Consider the following 18,974-nt stretch of genomic DNA (forward strand, 5'->3'; position numbering starts at 1 on the left):
GCTGCTAATGTGAATGATTTCCCTGGAGCAGTACAATGCCTACAGCAAACAAATTCCTAGGGACTGGAAGTGTAGCAATGTAAGGATAGCAGAGGAATAATCTTGTTCCAGCAGGAGCCATTGGTCTGGCAAAGCTGAGTCTTAAGGCCTGAAGAATGTGTTCTTGAAGAACTGACAACTGAGCTGCTTGGGGGTCTCTTCTTCAGATCTAACATTCCTTCTTCTGAATGCACAGAAGTAGATTGCTAACAGATCCATCCAAGGACAGAAGAGAGCCCCTGGACTTTATGATAAGAAAAAACCTGGGCAAATTTAACAAAAAGGTACCACTCCATCTCTACAAAGTTAGTTCCTCTAGTATAAAGAAAAGCCTAGCCATGCCTTCCTTCAAAAGCAAGCCATAGCACTATGGGGTTGCCGTGTGGAGATGCTTCACACTCCTAATATTAAAACTAGCCTTTAAGAAAGATAAGAGGAATGAGAGAAAGCCATGGCAACAGAATAGAATAATGTGTGTGTGTGTGTGTGTGTGTGTGTGTGTGTGTGTGTGTGTGTGGTGTGTTTCTAGAGAGGAAACGTTCTAACCAAATTCAGTATATTGCAAATGCTTTCTAGTCTGAAAAATGAGCTTAGAATTGGGAAACTAGAGTGCTCACTGAGATATTCTCTGGGAGTGAGGAAAGAAAGAGAGACAGACAGAGATAGAGAGATAGAGAGAGGGAAAGAGAGAGAGGGAGAGACAGAAGGAGAGACAGAGATGGAGACAGAGAGACAGACAGACAGAGAAAGAGAGAGTGTTGCTTAAAGGGGGGGTAAGGTAGATATAAGAAGCTTTTCCCTAGCATTATCTAAGTCAAATATTTTGAAAGCATCAAGACTCTCATTTTTGAAATGAAAAAATGTTTTCTCATACTATTCCACGAAAGTGTTTTTTTCAGATATGGCTCCAATCTTAATACATAATTCATTTGTTTCTTCCCCTCAGAAGCAGATATAGCAAGGAGAAGAAATGAGAGAGATTACCCTGGGTGAACAAGGGCAAGTACCATTGAGTAGAACAAGAGTGGGTACTGTCCTGGCTTCCAGTTACTGTGTGTGAGAATGTTACCAGGAATGAAGAACAAAACAAAATAACAACAAAAAAGAATGTCATTTCTTGTCATATTTATCCTTTTCAAGGATTCAAAGTGTTGAATTCAATTTCATGAAGATTAGTAAATATATAAAAGATTGGGAATTCCTCAAACTAAAAATGAAAAATAATAATATAGGTCATTAAGACTCAGTACTAGCAAGACCATGTTTTTCTCCTCTTAAAATGCTGAACCCCTTTCCTCTCGTGGTGTATGATGACACTTTTTCAAAATTTTGTCAAAATCTTATGGATTTTTATTATTTTAATATTTTTAGACTTTTAAACTATCAGATTCTAATGGGACACAATTCACATGGAGGATAAATCCCAGCAACATACAAATGATACCTTCTTTTGAAAACTAAAACATCTGCTTTTAAAATAACCTCAACGTTGTTTCTCTACACGGAGGCAACTCTTTTACTCTGTGATGTAGAACTAAGCTGCTGGGTAAATGTGAGTCTAATTCCCATTGCAGGTGCTAAATAAGTGGAAACTTAATCCAATTACAGTATTTATAGGTAAAGCCTTGAGAAATGATTAGGGCAAGGTAAAGTCTATCAGTACACAGTCCAATATTCAATATAGAGGAAGTACAAGGAGAGAATACACACACATACGCAAACACTCATATAAACAAATACACATGCAAACACATGCATATCCTGCATCTAGTCTGTGATGCCCTGTATTGTCTTGGGACTCTGTCATCAGAAAAGCCATTGAGATGCAACTCGAACCTAAAACTAGAAGCAGGAACAAGAGTCATAAACCAAAACAAACCCCATTTATTTACTTAATGATTGAGAGTTAAATAAAAAAAAAACTACTAGCATATCTATTGTGCTATGAGGTAGAACATTTTCAGCCACTTTCTCCTTTGGATTGCTAGGTTAGCAGTTTCATACAGTTTTCAACTTCTCATCTATTCTGCAACCAAGTGGCACAAATCAGCAATGATATTCAACAAGTTAAGAAGGACATTTCCCCCAAGATTTTCTGAAAATTTACTTTAATAAGCACATTTGATCATTTTTGCTAGTAGTAATATCTTGTACCATTCTAAGGAATAGAATAAGGTTACATCAGAAAAGCAGCATTATGTGAATGCTGATCACAAGGGACTCTGCTCCAACGCTGCTAGACACATAGTAGGAGAGACCAATATAAGACTCATGAAACAAGACTTCAGAGCTGAAATTTTAGAAAGCTGTGTTTAAATATCCTATTGAGAATCACTCAAAAATCTGACTCCATGAACAGAATGCCTCCATTAGAGTCTGGTTAAAGTCAATAAAACCCTAGTGACCAAACTTCTCTAAACTTATTTTAGTCCCATCATGCTGGAGTAAAAAATGTATTGCAAGATTTGAATTCCTGCCTGAGACCTTTCTCCAAGGGTATGTGCTCTCTCTGTTTTGCAGCCTGGATAACTCTCACTGTGCCAGGAATAAACCTCTCAAACACCAGCCTCTAGTATTACTAGAATGACAGATAGCTAAAGACAGAGAAGAGCAGTAGTTACAGCCTACCTTAGGGTCAAAAAAAATACTGAGATGTTAACCTGAGTATTACCAGGGAAGGGGGACTCTCAAACTCAATTCAATATGATGCTACTGCCTCCAAGGTGTTAAAAATATGTACTAGCAGGCTTCTGATCGACAGGAAGAACTCACAGAAGAGGATCATAGGTCCTTATCTGGAATTATTATTCCCATATAGTAATGACCGTGGAACATCCTAAGTGAGGGTTGGGAATAGAACCAAGGTTGTCTGCAAGACTGGCAAGTGCTATTAACGACTGAGCCATCTCCCCGGCCCTATATTCTCCATCTATCTTTTAAAGTAGGCAGATCTAGACCTGGGGAGCATCAGTGAATTAAAGAGCCCATCATCAAGGGTAGAGGTTTTGAGAAACAGATCCTAACTTAAAAGCTTTAATTAATTGTCCTTCGTCTGGCTACCAACAGATGATGCCTCTGCTCTTGGCGTTACTGTCTTCATTAAAAATACATGGTGGAAATGTAAAGAGATGAAAGAGAATGATAGATGCTCTCACATTTAAAGATGGAAGAGAGTGGAGAACCTTTTCAAATACCACGAGGGAGAAGAGCCTGGCCTCTTTGCTGTTCAGAGAGCGCTTACCACGGCCCCTGCCCATTTGCTAATCTGAGCTTGCCTTTTAGTCTTCACTGAGCCTTACAACACACCAATTTGGGACAAAGACACAAAAAAGGTTTCTAAAGTTCACCACAATCTTAATCATTGTTCTCCTTCATTAAAAATTAAAACTAATAAAACAATATGGCTAACTCTGACATATTAGGATCTTTTATAAAATAGATTTTGTTCAGATCCATTTTAAGTTTGCAACAAATTTGAACTAAAAGTACACACAGCTCCCATGGCCCTCCTATGTCTCTGAATGACCATCTGCCACCACACAACTACCTTTGCTCTAGTCAATGAAACTGCACATGACACAGCCTTACCATCTAATGCTTGTAATTTATGTGGGAATTCTTGGTGTCACACATTTTGTAGGTATCGCCAATTTTATAACACCATTCTCTATCTATAACATTAACTACCACAAAATCCTTAATATCCCAACCAATCTCTTCCTTCCTCCCTCTGATCCTTCCAGGCCACTAAATGCTCATTTTTCTTCTTCCATAGATAGTTCTACCTTTTTTTACACTGTGACATATGTAAAACAATACAGTATTTATTTTTCTGATTTATTAATTTCATTTAGTAATATACACTTAAAGTTACTCTGGTCATGGCTTGATAATTCTTTCATTTTTTATGTTGGGAAAAAAAACCAACATGACATTGCCTAGATTCACCACAGTTTATCTACTTGCCAACTAAAAGACATCTTGCATGCATGCAAAGTTTACCAGTTATGAATAAAACTCCACAAATATCTGTGTACAGATATTTGCAGATGTTTGTGAGGTCATAACTTCTTAACTCTCTGGTAAATATCAAGGACAATTCTTGCTGCGTTCAATGATACATTTAGTTTTTCAAAGAACTACCAAACTATCTTTCTCTGTACCATTTTAACCCTCTACTACTAGCTAGTGAAAACCACTGCTGGCCTATGTCCTTTGCAATGGTTGGTGATCTGTGTTTCTAACTTTGGCCATTCTATAATAATAAGCATCTTGCTTTAATTCACATTCCCCTCATGGCACAGAATACTCACGTATGTATATATTTCTCAGCCATTTGCATGCTTTCCTTGATAAGATTCCTGTTTGGATCTTCATCTCATTTAATTGCATTGTTCATGCTTTCACTGTTGGGTTGTAAGAGCTCTTTGTATATTTTGGATACGAGTAAGATTTGCTGGCTGTCTGTCACCATTACCACTGAGATAACTATGAAGAGAGGATGCTTCTTTTCTTGTTTTGTTATGCTTGTTTGGACCCTTTTGTTTTTGAAGATCTAGCACCTGATCAGTGAGTCCTGATGCTTTCCACCTGGGAGAATGCAGAGGACTACAACCACTTTATCAGGAGGAAGAGAGATCATCAGAGCTCTACACTCCTCCTTAAGGGCAGGCTCCCAATGACCTAATGACCTTTTACCAGTTCCTAGTTCCAGAAAACTTCATCACCTCCCAATAGTGCTGCCTTGAGACCCAAGCATGGGCCACATTGACCTTTGTGGGGACTGAAGTTCCAAACTATAGCAAAAATCCTTTATCAGATATGAAAATTACAAATTTGTTGGCCTCAGTTTCTGCCTCTCTTCTTTTCTCTAGACATATTGAATTTAATTTCTTAGAGAAATTAAGTGTTTGAGAGAATAGGATGTTGCTCTTTTCTCTTGAGGGTATACAAAAAATATGAAGTTTCCAATTCTAGAAGGTATATTGTTATGATCCTCCCATATTTCAAAATGGCAGGGATTTTTGTCCAATATGTAATTATTATGGTTCAAAGATTAAATAGAATTATTCCTCAAAATCCTTTATTCTCTTTCCACTTCATTATGTATTTTCATGTTAATTTTTTAAAATCAATACCTTTTTACATCTAACTGATCTTTGCTAGAAATGAGTAGTGTAAGAACTAGAAGAAGAAAACCAACGTGGAGAAGGAAATTCTACCCACACTTACCACTATTATTCCCAACTGCCTGGTCATGTTTGACTTTCCAGCAAGCTATGTTCCTTTAATTCTGAACTAGTCACAAAAGATATTTCTTGAGCATTAACTATGTGCATAGTGAAGATCAGGGGAAGACCTCCAGTTCCTCTGTACTGTACCTCATGAGAGCCCTGCAGAGGGTATGATCAAGCTTAATAGTAATGACCATGAAAAAAAACATGATTAATAAAGATTAATATACACACATTCCTTAGCCTGGGAAAAATAGGATAGAGGATTATTTCACATTAGGTTCCCTCTAGTGAAAATTGATAGCTCACCTTGTAGGATATATAAAGGTTTCAGGACAAAACTGCCACCTTCAGAGTTTTAAGAAAATCTCTATATCTTCTCATGGGTTGGGGAGCAACTGAAAGGGGACCAGGAACTATTTTCCTGGGTTTCAGATGGTTTGAATAAATCTCACTCTGTGACAAGGAAAGTTGGATCTTCCTGGGAATTTAGCTTCCCTCAGTAAAAGTTGTACATTCCTGAGGTTATACCCACAGTGAATACTGAAGTCTTTCAAATGGACAGATTTTGCCAAAATTGGAACGGATTGCTTAAGGCTTACACTCCAGACCCCTTCAGAATTACAGGGTCATTCCTTGCACACTGCTTCCAAACTACACTGTGTAATGGCTTTGCTTGTCAGACACAGACAGCATATCCAGATCTGCACATCCCTACTGAATTAAGGAAATTGGAAGGAATGAACCAGGAAGGAAAATTTGTGGATGGCCACCTATGCCTTCCTTTAGGGGAAGACCTTTCCTTGTTTAAAAAGAGCTAATATCCTAATATTGGTTTGATTCCCCTTCCTGCGTATAAGAAAAGTAGACAATTATGAAGAAAATCATGTGGGTTAATATAATCCACAAGCAAACAGCCTGAAGAAATGAAGAAATAAAACAATACTTTGTCATCACTAAACTCCCTCAAAGATGCAAGTCAAGGGTCTGCCCTTAACCCTGGTTTCCAGGAGCAAGATGTGTTATATCACCAAATTAGAAAATTATAGATTTTTAAATATGTGGATGTCTTTTCTTTTCTTTTTGTGATAAGTTGGGAAATCTGGCAATATTTGGTTCTTGGTCTCAAACAGAAACCTACAGGATGTGAGAGGTAGATGCTCTCTGACTGGGCTTATTGTCACACCAGCAGTCCCTGGGCCCTATAAGATGCCCATGTGTTTTTGGATTTTTATTACCAACAAGATTATTACTGAAAGTTGGGACCATGATCTTTGAAAAATAAGAAATAAGGCCTCAAGGAAGCCAGAGAAGTGAGTCATACAGAGATGATAAAAACAGAATCCCTGGGGTATCTTGAATTGGGAGAAGAGGACCTCCGTATGTTCATCCTTTCATAAAACTAATGCAATTGCTGAAACTAGCCTTTTGGAATTCTGGAAATGCACCAAATATTTCAGTGACTCATGGAACCATTTTTCAATAAAACTGAAGTTGTCAGTAGGAGTGGTACAGTGGGGGCTAGAGAGAAGGAACAGCAGTTATGAGCCTTGTGTCTTTTACAGAGGGTCCAGGTTTGGTTCCTACCACACACACCCTGACTTACAACCAAATGTTGATCCAGTTATAGGTAATCCTATGCCTACTTCTGGCCTCCACAGGTACTGCATGCAAGTGGTGCATGGACAAATGCGCAAGCGCCACATAAAGTACATCCACTCACATAAAAACAAAAACAAATAGATCCATTCTAGACGAATTTAGGGCCTTTTTTGAAATTGTAACCAGTTTTTATTAAGAATTTACCATAACTTAGCCTATCTCTTCACAGTTCAACATTTAATACAAGAAACCTCTCAAATACAGCAACTGTAAAAAAATTAAAGAAATAAGTAAATAAGTAAATAAATCGATCAGCTTGGAGGCCAAGAGAAGGAGATAAACTACACATGGGGATCTTGAAAAGGCTCACTGCTCCAGAATGGTCACTACTTACTCTTAAATATTGAAATACCTCATTACACACACACTCTCTTTCAAATCCATTGCCTCTTTCATTTTTATTACATACATACATACATATGTTTATTATATATACATATGTTTATTACATATATACATATATCCTAAAATACTTAAATAAAATCTGCTCAGTCCCTATAACAATACCGATGTGTATGTAATCTCGAGGTTACACCCATGAAGTCTCATTCAAATGGTTGCCTAAATAAGACCTGAACAATGATATCACCAGTAGATATACTACAATAGAAGGTGAGAAGCTCAAGGGTCCCCAACTCTAGAGAAAGACCTACAGATAACCAAGGAATGCTGAGAGTGGGAGAAATGGCCTTCCCCAGGGGAAAGCCCCATGATATTTTAATGTTTTTTTTTTTGAAAGCAGTGCAGTCTCCTGAAGCTTTTCTTTCAGTGAAAACAAATAAGACCCTGGCCAAATGTAGAAAAGGAAGATCTATGGAACGGGATGAAGTTTCTGAAAAGTCCATACTTCTGGAGATCTAGAAGGCCCCCAGAAATGTGATTCTGAGCAAGGATGTCCTAACAGGGTGTATGATGCTCTTATTGCTTCCTAACTACAAGATATGAAGAAGCAGGAAACAAGGCAGGGCCAAACCAGCAAGCTAGTGCTGACAGCATGCCCGAACAAATGCACAGAGCAAGAATGAAAAGATTTTATCAATGCTTCAAGTTGAAAATTTTTTCCTACTATCGACTAACAGAGAGTATGTATTTGCATAGACTCCATACAATGCCTTGGCCTTGAGATAACAGTATTCTTTCAGACAGTAAAGTTTGACTTTTGTCTTTTTAAGTACAAGTCAGGATAGAAAAAGAAAACTCGGGGGATTCAGGAAAAGAAGTGTAGGCTTGTATTTTAACCTACATTAATAAGGGTTCTTAAAGACTTTAACCTCCCTTCTAGCCTACTACCCACAAGAAATAGTGGAAAGGAAAGGTTAATAGGGACAAGGAGGATGTGGACCTGTTTAAAAATATTTTGGGGTACAATTCCAATCTGGCTTTTCAAGATATCAGTAGTTCAGTTCACATAAATCAGCAGTGATAGCTCAATCCACTTGTAATCATCATTCATAAATCAGAAATGGCAGTTCAATTCAGTAGAAACCTCAAAGTGCTACCAATTTGCCTGAGTCTGCAGAATGGGCAAAACATGAGTTCTTTGGTGAGTTTCTCTCTATGAAGTAAAGACAAACAATGTTTAGCAAAGAGGGCAAGGGGAACCAATGTCAGAGCCTCATCAACTAAGACTAGCATCAAAAAAGACCAATGAAGACCAGCAAAGTGGCAAGGTGAACCTATGCCACGCAGTATCATCCACTGTCTGTTGGATTTTATTTATACTCTTTCCAAATGTCACTTGTCCTCTCAAGCATCCACTGCACAAAACATGACAGACCCGTTTTCCAGGCAGCTTCCAGAAAACACCACATATCTGTTCTCAGCAAAACATCCTCCCTTTTGTTGGCTTCTGCAAAAACATCTTCTCATGTGTCTGCTTCAACAAAACATCCTCCCAAAAGACAGTTTCCAGAAAAACATCATATGGCACAGCTGAGTCTCCAAAGAAACCAGAAATTTGCACTTGCAGGTGAAGGAAAGCTATCTTCCTGAAACCTGATTCTATTACCTGCTCACTGAGAATAAGAAACTTCAACATAACTGATAAAACCAAGATGGCCCACAGAAACCACATATCTTCTCTAAGGGAAATCTCACATAAGTATTATAATGGCAAGCAAACTATGTTCATATAGGTTCAGAACTTTGGAATCTCCCAGCTGAATCAGCACTTCTCTCTCATCCCAAATATGAACAATGTGCTTCATAAATCTACCTTGCAATTTCATTTATGAAAGAAAATTTTTAAAAGAAAAATAAGAAAGTTATCTTGTAATTTTTTAATTTATAATACTTTGCTTAATCTTTCAACTTGGTCATGAATTATATTTTTGATCAATGTAACTTTAAATGCCATATAATCTCAACTTTACCCCTTTTTATTCTACTTATGTTTCAAAACAACAACAAAGTATAAAGAACACAATAAAAACTTTGCTTTTTCCTTACCCTCACAGGATTTCCCTTCATAGAACACCCTATAAGGTGAAGCCAAATTAGATTGAAGCTCATATTGATAAAATTCATCATCACCTGTATTATAATTTTTATTTTTCAAAATGTTTTCCTTCCCTAAAGTTATTAAAATGGTCACAATACTGAAAATCTCTAATATGTAATATAGATTTGCTGTGAATTATAGTTAAATACTTCATAAACTGAAATATAGTACCATGATTATGATTGTTTTGGCTCATATAGTCTTGTTAGGTTATAAATTGTGGTCCTCATGTCTCCCCAGTGTTTTTTTCTTTTTTGTTTTGCTTTGTTTTTTGGCCACTGTCCCAAGAGGACTAAAGGAGCAGAGTAGATGAACAGGGTTTTGGATGGCCCATGAGTACAAAGTAAAGGACTACCCGGATCAGCGTCAGAGAGGTAGTTCCCTTTTAATTGGTGTGAATTGAGGGCTATGTAGTTTTGGGGGAACAAGGTAGATATTTCTAGGGTGGGTACATATTATTGGTTACAGCTTAGGTACCAAGTGCCTCATTTGCATAGAGAGGCATTCCAGGAATTCCAGGAGCTTTCTAGACAGGTCCTTATGAGAGAAAGGAGGCTGAACCTGAAATCTCAACAAGGTTAGATGACATTTCACAGGTAGGGAGTGAGGATTTGGGGCTTCCCAGACAGGGTCAGAGAAAGAGAAGCTTGGCTGGTAAAGAGAGTCTTCCATTTTGTGCCAAGCTCATGAGAAAGAACTGTCCAGACAATGGTAGACTTCAACCTTAATTAGCAAGACCCAACAATAAATAATGTCACTAATTATTACAAGAATGTGTTTTCAACTTAGGAACACTTGTACTCTTCTGATAATGACAGTGAGTTTGACCCAGCCCTTATTAAGTTATTCTATATTGGACAGAGACCTTACCATGTATCGTGTCTCTGCATGATTACAATGATCCATGCTACTGCTTTGCAAGTACTTCACTTAATTCTGATGATCTAGAGAGAGGAGATTTCTAGAATAATAGCTGTTGGGTCAAGGTAGAACTACCCATTTCACTAAAGGAAATGAATAAGGATAAAGAGAAAGCACTGCAATGGCAATCAGTTATAAGGACAAATGTCTACATAGAGCTTTCACATTATGCTATGTGCAAATACCAAGTTCTCAGGGGTAAAGAGGAAAGGTGTGGAAGAAGTGTGGAAGATGACCCAGTTGTGAGGTATTTTCTCAATTAGCCATCAATGGAGGAAGGCCCTGCCACTGTAAGTGGTACCATTGGGCTGGTGGTCCTGGGTTCTATGGAAAGCAGCCTAAGAAAACCAGGGGAACCAGGCCAGAAAGCAGCGCACCTCATGGCCTCTGAGTCAGTGCTCACCTCCAGGTTTGTGTGCTGTTTGATTGACATCCTTCTATGATGAACAGAAATATGGAACTGTAAGCTTAATAAATACTTTTCTCCCACTTGCAAACAAAAGAAAAGAAAAGAAAAAGAAAAAGGAAAAAGCATGGGAAGATGAATGTGACAGAGAGAAAGGATACAATAAGTCTTTATAGTGAAATAACAAATCAGGGCAAGGTAGTGACAATGTCCCACAGTAAAGACACAGCAAAGATGCCTTTTGGATAATGATGGGTTAAGGCAGGATTGATATACTAGGGCTTGAAATAGCAGGCAAGTCAAGTTGCTAGGCTATTTTTTTAAAAATCAATAAACAGCAAGAAAAACTCAATTATAGAGACCACAGAGAAAAGTAAAAAAGAATCAGAATTTTAGAATTCTCAGAAATGATGGGAACAGATAATTTAAGCCAAAGTAAAGACTATTAAGTCTAATACAAGAGTAGACATTCTGAGAAAATATGGATTATACTCAGAAGAAAATCCAAAATATAGCTACTAACAACTTGCAATCTTTGGAGCAACATACAAGCTTATATTTCTTAAAACAAGACATTAGAATTTTCTTCTCTACACATAGAAGTTTGTATCCTTGAGAAAGACATGTTGTTATAGTTGGCAAAACTGCTAGAAGATCTACTAATAGTTGCATGTATACATTACACTGTGGTGCTTGAGTTCAAAATCTATTAAATGTTTTGTGTTTTACTAAATCCCCTGTGCTTAATACTCAGTGTTTCCATGACCAGTCCCATTTTTAATATAAAATGAGACATACTAACTTATATGTCCACTAGTAGGTGTCAAGAGTTCTCAGACAAAAAAGAAATAAAAATGTTGTACATGGAAATGTGTAAATCCTATTTTCCATTTATTTCTTTGTTCTGTATCACAAAGTGACAGCAGCTCTTCTAATCCAATGTGTGTTTATGAGTGGAAATATGCCTCTGAACAGTGCTGACATTTTATGCAATAGAAGCCCAATAAATTCTGTTTGAGGTAAAACAGCTCTACAATTTGAATTTTTTTCATTAAAAACGCATGCATGTTATGATTCCAGACATTCATGTGCACTCAGAGAGAAGGAAGAGCAAGGTTCACCTGCTCTGGATCTAACCAGGAACTGAACAAATCCCAAAGGAAAACCTTTCAAACTCTACATTTACCTCAAGTAAACTGAGAGGTATGAGTGTAAACAACACCCAATGGGCTGAGAAGTTAGTTAGATGGCACAGTAACCTACTTTCCAAGTTGTGGTAAGTATGTGGAAGAATGTGCATAAGAGAAGAAAACACTAAGAAAGACCTCTCTCTCTCTCTCTCTCTCTCTCTCTCTCTCTCTCTTTCTCTCTCTCTCTCTCTCTCACACACACACACACACACACACACACACACACAGCTACTGTCTACATCTTCTGAAGTGCTGAGAAACTGTAGTGCTGAGCAAGCAGTATACCTTCTCATGAAGCCAGACCTGGCTTATATAAAGGGCTAGACTGCCATGACATCAGAGACCCATCATGGATGTCCCAGATAAATATTCCTCATTCTTTCAGCTCAACTCACAATAATCTCATTTTCCTTCCTTAACAACACTGATTAACTAAATCAAGGTCAGATTTGAACTTGATAGAAGCCTTTTTCACAAATACTGTATTCTTTAAACAGCTCCCCCACCACAATCCCCTGATACACTCACATATACATACAGGCACACACACACATGTGAACACAGGCATGCATCCACATGCACACACACACACACAATGCACACACATGTGCATTCACACACAGACATACATAATTGCACACACAGACACACATACACACACACACACACACACACACACACTCAGACACTACTTACTATCTTCTGGCATCAGAATCTGAAAAAGAGAAACTAAAACAAGGCAAAAAAGGAAAAAGAATATATAAAATAATTATTTTTATTTTTCTAAATAAATATTATCTTAGCTATGAAAATCAGTGGGACAGAATTCACAGCAAAAGAAGGAAGGTAAAATTTAATTATTAAAGACTAATCATTAATGCCACTTATTGCTAGAAAGACAACAAACACAACTTTTCCCTTAAAGAATAAGGGAAGAAATGCTAACAAGTAACACGTTCTCATTTTCTCTCTCCTACAAATGTCTTGTCAGTATGACTAAGGAAGACAAAATAAGGTAGTCTGTTTCATTTCCAAACTGTTGAATGATTATTTTGTACCAGAAATTACAGTTCCAGGCTATAAACACTGCAAAGACGGCAACATCCGAGGCTAGAACCACCACTCTGTGCCTCATTTTCCACGAAGGCCTCCATACACATTAGTTCTGGTCATCAAGCTGTCACAACAGTTGGCAAGATGGTATTCAGTGTGACATCGCCAGACAAGGAAATTGAAGCTCCAGTGAAATTTTAAGCACCTCATGAAACTTAATGAACATCTTATCCATTTGAACAAATGAAAGCTTAAATTAGGTTGCTCTAGATCGGGGTGTTAAATGTGTGTACCATTCAATTGACTCACCAGCATTGTTCCCCATAACCTTTTTTTACTCCCTTAAAAAACCGAATCCTGGGTAAATGAGGTAATAATGGAATGTTACACGGAGTTTTACATGATGCGGTGAGTCAGCAGTTTGGAAGAGGAGATCTCCGAAGGTCAGAGGGAAACATCACGCTTTCTAAGTGTGATAGCATGAAGGGATGCTAGGAGTACCAGCTCTGAAATGTGACAACCTGGTGTGCCCCACTGAAAATAAACAGTGTGACCTTCAAAGAGGCACCTCGAGTTCAAGATTCACACTGTAGGACCCTTCTTCCTAGGCTGCAACCCAGCTTCATGTCACTGGACCTTTTATCTATGTACTTAAGAAATTGTCTAGAAAAGGAACTCTTGCAGGGAGTTAAGCATGAGGCTGCATCTGAAATTGAATTAACATAAACTATTGAAAGAGAAAATGCCAATAAAAACTTTATGTCTATAAAATTCAAAACTATGACATGCAAAGATACTTGGCTTAAGTTACTTGGATCATTGCCTAGATTTGTACCATGACATAGTATGAACTAATCAAGATGAAATTCAGCATTCCTTTCCCACTCTGAGATGTCAGTGTTGACCTTTCTTCACAATGATTCAGCTTTTATAGCTTAAAAATTCAATAGACATTGTATAGGTTCAAGCACATTTACATGTTTCCATTCTTCCCATCATGAAGACTGATGGTGGTCATCTGCAGGTCCCTATGGAGAGGTAGAACTTAAGTGAATGAGCAAGCCCATCCCTCACTGAAAGCGGGGCCATTCATGAGATGACTTAACACTGAAAAGTTCCCATGAAGCAAAATGAACTCATCAGGGACAGCGAAAGGAACACAGAGATTTTTGACTACAGGTTGCTGTTGTGGCAGGAATGATGGCCAAGTGACTCTTTGGGATCTGATTTTGTCGTGTATGAAATTAATAAAGTTAAACAATTGGTAATACAGTTTGGGTTGTGTTTAGGGATTGAGGTTGAATGCTGAACTTCATTAGCTTTTGCTCTTACAGTCTCTGATTTTTATCTTTTTAAAATCTGAATAAGTGAGAAAAGTAGATGATGCTTGACTTCTGAGGTAAGAAGGAAAACCCCGAGTTGACATGAAAATGCCACCACAGCAAGGTGTCTTCAGGTGCAGTGAGGATGCAAGGGCCTCAGGAAGCTCTCTCAAGTCCAGTGAATTAAGAGGGGAGTCATCTCTCTCTACCACTAAGAAATTTTCCAAAGAAGAATGAGTAAAACATATTACCACAAACCCTCTGAGAATGGGCCTTTTCTTCCAGCCCGCCCTCCTCATGGCTGTTGGTTGGGATGCTGGCCAGGACAGAAACAGGAGCCACATCTCTGATCTGTGGGTCTCACTGTATTTGAAATCAAGTATTTTCTGAAAACTTCCACCCAAGTTTCAGGCTGAATACTGACCTATGCCCATTCCTATACCAATCATTTGGAAATATAAAGAGAAACATCAGATACGGCTTTATTCAATTAAAGCCTGGCCTTGAAATTGAGGCTGGCTAAGGCCCACAGCTGTGTGAAAAGAAGCACTAACAGCAGAGAAGTATTAGATGGCTATTGTGAGAACAAATTGATACACAGTAAAGATCTTCACAACAGCATATCATTGTAGAGAGATTGACTAGATCAATGATCCATTACTATTAAATTGGACACTTTCCAAGCTACCACTTACCTAATAAGGTGTGCTTAGAATATTAAGTATAAGGCCAAAGGGGAATACTGTCTCTTTATGGTATCTGATGACTTGGTATGAAAACATTATATATCAACCTGACCTTTCTTGGCAGACAACTCACTTCCACCTCATTGAACATTGAAACAAACACATGATGAGACCTGAGAGAAGGTGGCCTGTCAGGAGGTTAAATAATTCCACAGGCTGCCAGTGATGGGTCTGTGAACCAGGCAGATACAATGGGAACAGTGAGAAGGGGCATTTGGGACAGGCACAACACATAGAACCAGAACCGGCAGCTTGTACTGATTGGTGGATGTAGGGACACAAAGTGGAAGAGTTGATAAAAGAAGAGAAAGTGAAGATAAAACAATAAGAGTGGCAAGAAGAGAAGATAGTAAACTGTAATTTATGCCTTTTTAAGTAGGAGAGTTTGGAGTTGAGATCGGACACCTCCCCAAAGGAACCATTTTGTGAGAATACTGAAGAGCTACAGAAGAAATATTGAGGACAGATCAGTGAGGAAGACTAATCCCTGAGGAGGAAATGGGGAAAAGGAATCCAGGATAATTACACAGAGCCAAAGGGGGAATAAGAAAAGAAATGCACTCTCAGCACTAGGAATTAAGAATTATTTAAATAAAAATACTATATCCTAAATGGAAGAAGGTTGATGATGTTGTCACTTAGGAAAACAATGATAAATATTCTAGGAATGTAGAGATGGATTAATGCTAAAGTGCCTGCTATGCAAGCATGAGGATTTGAGTTCAGATCCCCAGTACACACATAAAACTTCCAGTGTGACACCTCAGCTTTTACAGTACGATTACAAAACGCTCACTGGTTCCCCTGTCTTTTTCTTTTAAATGCAAACTTTATGACCTCTGATGTTTGATGTTTGATGTTTTTCCAGAGATAAAGAATGTACTCACCAACGAGTATGCTGAAATCAGCTGGGAGCAGAAATCAGGACTGGGAGGCAGATGAGAAAGGTGAGGCCACACAGAGCTGATGGGCTCCTGCTACTGGGATGCAGCAGGCTGCCCAGAAACAAAGTCAGATACAACCATTCCTCAATTTGAAGAACTCAGTATTTATATGAGGGTCTGAATCCTCTGGAAGAAAAGGAAAATATTTTTAAAAAGAAAAGAAAAGAAGCTAAAAGGAAGAGGAAAGCATTGTGTGAGAGCCAAATAAAATGTGCTACGGAGCCTCCAGATCCAGTTTTGCTGTGATCTATCAATCAATCTATCATGTAGGCAGATGTGCAAATTTGTAACTGGACAGTTTTTGCAGAGTGGGACTCAGCTTTATTCGTAGGCTCTGCTCTTCCCAATACATCATCTTAGCCTTTCTACGTAACCCTGACCTTCCCCTGGCAAACATCATCTTAAAGCTTTGTAAAACATGTCTCCTGAAACTGCTGAGTTCTCAAGAGTTAGGATGGTCTGCAGTCTTGGGGAAGGAAAAGAAGACTTACCCATGGAAGCTATTCACCCAAGAATACTTTAGAAATCTCGGCTTCTAAAAGATTCCCCCTCCTCAGACCTCTCACCGTAATGTCTCCAGGGTCTAGACAATGCTTGCGGTGAACAGTTTTGATTACTCCATCATACCAGCAGGCTCGGCCCTGTACAGTCATCTCCTTGTTAGTCACAGCATTTCGCAAATAGCCATCTCCTGTCCTCGCTACAGTTTCATAGAAAAATAATGAGTTGTGTTGAAGAAGATCAGGGTGGACAGAAAACTTAAGACCTGGGAGAAAGAATAGAAACCAAGACAAAAAGAAACAAAATCTCCCAAGATGACCACTGCTGTTGTCTTGGTTACGTGCCTTAATTAAATGGTACGGCCTTATTGCTTAGGGCTCACACTTTAGCTATGGTAACAGATCAGTCTCAAACTAATGGGGAAACTCCCTTCCTATTAGCTAGCTTTCAGTGCTTCGATGAAGAGGCTTCTGGGTGAGTCGGTGGTTTTACCATTGCTGGGCCCTGGATGCTAAGTACCAACCTGCTAAGTAAAATGTAGCTGCTGGCACAAAGTGGCACAGCTGTTAAAGAATGACTCTCTGCTTTTTGACTGGTTTTGAGCCTGCTCCACAGAAAAGAATTTCATACTTGGTAATATAGTTCTGGTCAAGAGCCCATGACTAGGAACTTGAAAGGCCCCAGGGTAGAACCGGCTATTATTATTTTGATAAATGGCCATGTTGTCAAAGTACCTTCTAAATACTTATGTTTATACTCATAGTCTGGTTTGTTCCTATCCTTTATTAGAGAAATTTTATTGCAGTGAACAGCAGGCAATAGAGAGACATATAATTCTCAAATACTGAGAATAAGGGACTGCATGTTTAGCCCTAAATGACATGTATATAATAACTCCTGCATCACCAAGGCTCAGTAAACATCATAGAAGAGAAGACAGAAAGAATATAAGAGCTAGAGAATGGAGAGGAGCTCTATACAATAAAATAATGTCTTCTAAATATGACACAGCTATCACAATCATGAAATAAGATCAACTGTGGTTACCTTCGTAAGACTTACACAAGATCAAGCCAAGCAAACTTCTGACACAGATGGGGTAGATAATTTCCAACTCAATCCAATACTAATGAGCTACTGGTAGTGAAGAGTTGTTAAAGGAAAGAGAATCTTTCTAAGGATGTGGTCACTGATGGGTTCCCCCATGCTTCAGGGAAAGGTTCCAAACCCATGCACACATGAGCAGCAATAACTCAATGAGTTACCAAAAAAGGGGATATCAAATTGCAAGTAGGGTATAATGCAGAGTATATTTGGAGAGTTGGAGAGAAGAATAAGGGGTTAAAATGACCATACTTTATCATATACATGTATGAATTTCTCAAAAATAAAGAGATTCCTCAAGCCAAGCAAAATTCCTGTGTCGAAAACAGATATGAGGATGAAGCCCCACCCCAGCTGAGGAGATATTGATTGTTGATTGGTGCTAAGAGAAGGAGAGTTGGTTTTCTTTAAAGTTGTCCCTGATAAGTCAACTACTCTCCAGTGGATGGCCCTATGTCCAAGATTGATTATATGAGCAACACTAACTGGACTTAATGGATTTGTAAAAAGAAAAGAAAGAAAGAAAGAAAGAAAGAAAGAAAGAAAGAAAGAAAGAAAGAAAGAAAGAAAGAAAGAAAGAAAGGGAGAAAGAAAGAAAGAAAAAGAAAAAGAAGGAAGGCACAAAACTGAATGGGTGAATAGGTAGGCTTCATGAAAAAAAAATTAACTCTAAATGGGCAATGGCTTTAATTATAAAATATGAAACTGTAAACACTTTAAAATAAATACAAAAGAAATTCTTTACAATATGGATCCAAGTCATTTAAAACAGAAGACATGATTCATAAGTGGAAAATCATTAATTAAATCTCATCAAAATGTCAAAGTTGCTCTTCAAAAGACTACAGAGAAAAGGAAGGTGTGTAGACAATATGTGAAAGAACATACCAAGAAATTATTTATCTATGAAATAGATAAAGGGATCACACAACTCCTCAGGGAAAACTTAATAATCAAATTAGAAAAGATGTGGAGAAAAAAAGGAAGAGCTGGCTCACTAAAGAAAACATACAGACAAGCACATAAGGAGACTATTGCTACTGGTAGCCATTAGAGAAACTCAAATTACAATTCACATAAGATGTTGAGTATACACCTAAGAGACCAGCTCAAATGAAATATGATAATACAATTGGTGATCCCAGGAATACAAAAGGCATTTATGCATTGTTGGTGGGGAATGTAGCTAGTAAAGCCACTCTGGAGAAAAAATGATGGTGGCTTCCTAAAAACATGAAACATTCTGGGCTGGGCAGTGATGGCACACACCTTTAATCCCAGCACTTTGGGAGGAGACGCAGGTGGATTTCGGAGTTCGAGGCCAGTCTGTTCTACAGAGTGAGTTCCAGGAC

Source organism: Mastomys coucha, unplaced genomic scaffold, assembly GCF_008632895.1.
Source record: "Mastomys coucha isolate ucsf_1 unplaced genomic scaffold, UCSF_Mcou_1 pScaffold13, whole genome shotgun sequence".
NCBI lineage: Eukaryota > Metazoa > Chordata > Mammalia > Rodentia > Muridae > Mastomys > Mastomys coucha.